The sequence below is a fragment of the Balaenoptera acutorostrata genome, chromosome 20 (assembly GCF_949987535.1).
Source record: "Balaenoptera acutorostrata chromosome 20, mBalAcu1.1, whole genome shotgun sequence".
Classification (NCBI taxonomy): domain Eukaryota; kingdom Metazoa; phylum Chordata; class Mammalia; order Artiodactyla; family Balaenopteridae; genus Balaenoptera; species Balaenoptera acutorostrata.
Genome location: NC_080083.1, coordinates 43,074,553 through 43,080,552, shown reverse-complemented (window position 1 = coordinate 43,080,552; position 6,000 = coordinate 43,074,553).

Here is a 6,000-nt window from a genome sequence, read left to right as displayed (position 1 = left end):
GGTGAGAAGAGAGAAGAGAAAGGTGCTCGGGGAGGCTGGGAGGATGCTGAGACGTCCTCAAACCCCAGGAACGTTTATATGCACGTGAGGAAGGAGGGGCCCTCCCGGCTGCTGACTCCGGGCCCCCCTCCGGATTCCATCACTCCAGATCCCATCCAACTCCCCTCTCCAGATCATTCAGCCCGGGGTCAACTCACGTCCTGTGTGCCTCTCTGAGTTCCCACCCAGCTTTTGGGGGTGTGGAGCCGAGAGAAAACATACCAACTCAAGTTGGTGGTGACTCATGCTAGGCAACGGGAATCTAGCTGGAGTTAGTTCCTGGAGCCTGAGGGGCCAGCAGTGCCCTGGCACAGGCAAATTTGTGGTGACTGCATCCCTGGGCAGTGAGTCAACCCATGGAAGGACTCCCTGCCCCACGGTGACAGCCTTGGATGAATGGCCTCAGCGACGCTGTCCAGGGGCTGTCTCGGGATGCAGCTGTGGGAACCCTACATGGCTGGCTGTGGACAGGAGAGCTGGGTTCATGGTCCTGCTCTGCTCTGCTCACTGTGTGACCTGTGCCCCCCCCCACCCGCCATCTACCTTCTCTGGGCCTCTGTTTGCCCTCAGTAAAGTGACAAGGCTGAACTGGGCAATCTCAGAGTCCTTTCCAGTTCTACAAATTCTATGACTCTTATCCCAGTTTCAGAGGCTGCCTTTGAGCCCCCAGGACCTCCAGAAGTGGTATGTACCATGAAACGAGCAGGTAGCAGCTTGAATCCCTGCCCTGCCCCGTACAAGCTGCGTGGCATAGGTAGTCCTTTAGTCTATGAGCCTCTGGACCTCAGTTTTCTCATCTGTAAAAGGGGAGGGCACACCACCAGCCACAAAGGAACATGCATGAGGGACCCTGCTGGCCCCTCCCCAATGGCCAGCCCTGACCCCCAGCCTCCCCTTCCTTCCTTTCCAGCCCAGCTACCCCTCACCCGCCCCTCCTGGCCCACCTCTATGCTCTGGCACCTGCCCTCTCCTCTGCTCTCCCACACTCCCACCCTTTGAGCGGCTCCCCCGCCCAGCGCATTGCTTCACCTAATCACAGGCACCCACCGTAAACTGTGGTGGGAGGGACTCCCCATCCTGCTGCCGGTACTACCTGTGACCCCGAACCCCGCCACAAGACTCCAAGACCCCACACTGTATCCAGGGCTTAGATCCCAACAGTTTTCTCTGGAGAGTCCACAGCTTCCAGGCTGGACTTGGCAACTTTATTCGTTCAGTCGAGGAGACGGGGGAAGGTGGCTCTCTGGTCACCTGCCACACTCAGGTATTGCATGGAGTTCCCTACACATGCCACACGGTTCTGTGAGGGGCCTTATTCCTGCCACCAGTTCACAGATGAGGAGGCTGGAAGGGTAAGTGGGCTTACCAAGACCCCAGTCAGTGGGGAGCTGAGGCTTGAACCCCTGTCTGTCTGCTCACCCAGCCCAAGTCCTCTCCACCATCCTGAACCACTCTCTTTTTGCCCCTCCAACATACATCCCTGTCTTGAATCAACCCTGTGAGGTGAGGAGGAGAGAGGGAGAACCAGAGAGAGCCAGAGAGAGAGGGTGATTTGCCCAAAGACACTGGGTTTAAGCTGCAGAGCCGGGACTTGATCCCAGAGATGGGCTGTCTTCAACTCTCCCGCAATGCCTGGCAAGCATGTCCATTATCATCTGCCTCCCCGAGGTGTCTGGAATGAGCTCTGCCCATGGTGGGCATGATATTGGCCTCAGGGCTGAAGGCAGGATTGGGAGGTCTGGACCCCAACAAAGAGGCCTCCTTGGGGTGCCCTGGGGGGTGACCAACAGAGCTCGCCACTGTCCTTGCTCTGCAGTGCCTCTGTGGAGGTGAGAGGAGGCGGAAGAGGGCTTGCCTCAGCCTGAGTCCTGCTGGGCAATACCACCTTGAACCTTGGGGCAGGAAATTCTGTCTCCGCATAACCAGGGCTTTGTTTCTGCCACATAATGTCCCTCATCTGGAGGCACAGGGCCCAGAGGGATGAGCAGAGCTGGTACCCAGCATATGCCTTCAGGGCCAGGCCTGGGAGAGAGAACCTGCTATTCCCTCCCCTAACCCCCAAAATAGGCAAAAGGGACCCTGGAATCTTAGACAAAACCCCCACCATCCCAGGCTTCAGGATGGGCCTGGAGTTCAGGTCCAATCACAGATTCATCACCTTCGGAACTGGAAATGGCCTTCAAGATCAGCAAAGACCACCAAGCCCCAACCAGAGAGCACCAAAGACTTGTTCCATGTTAAACAGGACAGAAGTAGAGGAGCAGGGACTTCCCTGGAGGTCCAGTGGTTAAGACTCCATGCTTCCAATACAGGGGGTGCAGGTTCAATCCCTGGTTGGGGAACTAAGATTTCACATGCTGCGTGGCGCAGCCAAAACAATTTTTTATAAAAAAGAAGAAGAAGCAGCAGCAGAGGAGCAGAGACTAGACCCAGGTCCAGCACCCTGACCGAAGTCCACACTGACTCTCCCGGTAGTCTCTGGGAGCTCCTCCTTCTCTGCACCACCTCCCAACCCTCCACCTCCCTTCTCACCAGATTGCCGCCCCTGCCCCCATTCCTGGAGGAGTTGGGGGTGGGATTACACACAGGCCTAGCCCTGGAGGTCGGGGATCTGCATGGGCTGAGAAGCTGCCGGAAGTTGCCAACCAACCCATCAGATCACTCAATCAACACCACAGACCAAGCACCCACCATGTGTCCAGCATTTGGGGTGTGGCAGGGAGGAGAGGGATGCTGACGTGGTCTCTGACCTTGGAACTTATCATTTGACCCTGGAGAGAAAACTAAAGTCTGGGAAGACAGCACAGTGCAGCAGGAAACCTGGGATGCTTGGCCTGCAGGATGCAGCTGGCATTTCCTACGTGCCAGTGAGGCACACCTGCCCCAAGGTTGCCAAGAGCCAGAATCACCAGACCTGGTCGGCACAGAGCACAGACTCTCACCACCCCTCCAGGCAGTGGGTTCCTTCCTCCACCCAAGCCTCTTTCCTCTCTCCTTGGCCCAGCTCCATCCCAGGTATCATCATCACACACCTGAATTGGCCAGGAAATATTATTGGCCAATGCCGCACCTCAACTTGCAGTGGTTCCCAAATCTGACTGAACACGAGAATCCCCATACAGATTCCTGGGCCCTGCTCTGACCCACTTCATCAGCATCGCCCAGGACAAGCCTGATGGTGGGGAGGTTTTACAAGCTCCCAGGGGATTCTGGTGACCAGCCAGGCTGGGGACCAAGAGGCGGCTGGGGGAGGGAGGGGAGGGGAGGGGAAGGAGACTCCAGGGAGCCTGAGGGGAGAGAGGAGGCCGCTGCAAAGCCCCCAGCCACTGATGACAGCCACAGTCACAGGCTTCAGGGCAGGATGAAGAACGAGAGGAGCCAGATGAGCCAGGACAGAGCAGGCTGGAGTCGGGCCAGCGGGGGTCAGATACTAGGCAAGTCGTTCCTCCCCTCTGAGCCTCAGTTTCCTTCCCTGGGAAATGGGAATGGCAGCACTACTTCACAGGCACAGAGAGGTGAAATAAATAAAGCAGCTGCCACAGACTGGTGGCTATCACTGCATTTATCTTCAGGTATTTATAAAGCACCTACTATGTGCCACACACTGTGGACAGTCAGATGCAAAGAACAAGACAGAGAGGCCCTCAGGGCAGAATGTCTGGAGGAGGTAGAGACGTCCCCAACACTGAGTGTTGAGGCCATAATGGGGGGTAGGGGGCCTGCAGGGAGGGGACGGGCTCTCTGGGGGTGAACAAATGGCCCCCAGGCAGGCTCCGGCCCCGCGCCTGGTCCCAGGATCTGGGTGAGTCTGTGAGTGCCTTACCCACCTTAGGCGATCCTCCCCCACAGTGTTGGATCTCCCTCTTCCAAGGCAGGGCCTCTCGCAGCCCCTCACAATGGTCTGCACAACCAGGGGCCCTCAGGGGAGCCTGTGGCTGAGTTAAGCTGGGTGACAGTCTGGACTCTGCCTGGGGGCTGAACTGTCCTGGCTCTGGTCCCTCTGTTCCCCTCAGCCCCCCAAAGCCTGGGTGGCACAAGAGACCACACTGCATAAGGGCTGAGGGAGGATTGTCAGGCCTGCCACTGTGCCCGGCTTACCACTCCTAGACTGGGGTCCCTTGGGGTCCCTCAGGGTCCCTCCGAACCAGGGCCTGGGTCTCTGCCTTCCCCCGGGCCCAGTGCAGACCCAGGCACAGAGCGACGCAGTGCCGTGGACATTGTTACTGCCATGTCATTTCTCTGCAGAAAGCACCGTCAGGTCACCCTTGCAGAGTGTGGGCGAGGTGGAGGAAGGGTCACGGGGGCTGACTACCCATGGCCGGCCCGAGCCTGGGCATCAGGTGTGTGTGTCCATCGTACGAGGGTGGGTGAGGCGGCACCCAGGGGAGGCACAGACCGGCTCACTGAAACATCTTGTGCAGCAGGTGGGTGGACGTGGATGAACTGTTAAGTCCCTTGGAGAGTCCCACAGCTGGGTCCCCCGGTCCAGCCGCAGGCACGTGCCCCAGCAGCCTGGGTCAGCGTGGTGTGCCTGGACAAAGCCATACCATCCCCAAGGGGACCACAGGCCTCCACCCCCAGTCACTCCTCCCTGCGGCCCCCACCTGCCCAGGCCTGGGCTGAGCACTCCTGGAAAGGGCGGGGCTTTCCCTCTCTGGGCCCAGCACTCTGCCCTGTGGACCTCCAGCCCCGGCACCGCAGCCACTGCTCTCCTGGTGCAGCTCCCGGGACACCTGGCTGCCCCCCATCGTGGCCTCCTGACCACCCACCCACTCGCTTTGTGGGCAGGGGCTTCTCCCCCCGCAGAAGGGTGAAATCCAGGGCTGCCTCTCCCAGCCCCACACTCTGACCCCTCCTCACTCACCCCATCAGTAAAAGTGGACCCCCAGAGTCTGCGGGGAGAGAGGGCCCTGCCTAAGAGCCTGGGGTTGGGCAGGGGGTGGGGCTCTGGCCGCTTTCCCAGCATAGCTGCCTCCCTTCCCACGCCCTACTCCACCCCTGACACGCCAGGCTCCAAACAGGGGTTGAGTCACCGCTCCTCGGAGCTGAAGTGTCCCCATCCACATAATGCGGCACCTCTTCCCGGACCCTCCCCTCTTCCCGGGACTGTCATTCAGGTAAATGAGATCACCCCCAGACAGACCATCCTCAGCCCAGGGCTGGTTCTCCCAGTTGTGGCTGGATGTACGGTGGGGGCCTGGTGGGTACGGTGCCTCCCTCCCTCCTGCCGTCCATCCCTACCCTGATTGCTGCCCAGGCAGCTGAGAGAGGCCAGCCCCTGCAGGAGCGGAGCCCACGCTCCCAGCCTGCTTTGATTCTGGCATTTGCCTCTGCAGACACAGGCCCTGGACTCCAGCCTGCCGTCCCTGCCACGGAAAGGAACTCACTGTCTTCCCTGCCCCTGGGATCAGGGCCGGAAGGGCCGTTAGCTGCGGCTCATCTCACTCCTCCTTTACTGTGGCTTCTGAGATCCAGAGAGGGCCTGTGACCTGCCCAAAGTCCTCACACCCCGCTGCCCACGCCTCCACCACGCCAGCCTCTTGGGGCTCTGGCTGCTCCTGCCCCCTCCCTGCCCCGGCCGCGCCCTCGGTCTCCAGGCACCAGGCGAGAGCAGGTGTTTGGAGGGGGCCTGTCAGTGAACCGGGGTGAGCACATCCCTTCTCCCGTTAACCCCTTCCACCCACCCCCACTTCTTGAAGAAAACCAGGAAATCAGACCCGCCTGGCCCAGTGGTTTCCAGATTTACTCAAAGGAAGACTTCCGGGGCTCCTCTCCTGCCGGCTCAGCGCCCGCCCATGGAGTGACAGGGGCTGGGCTGGAGGGTGCTGGAGCGGCTGGGGCAGGACGGCCCGTCCCCCTTCCCCAGGAGGCAGCTTCCCACCTCCCCGACCTCCAAGCTGCTGGAACCAAGAGGGGACAAACTGCCAGGCAGGGCAGTGCCGCTCCGCAGGCACAACCTCC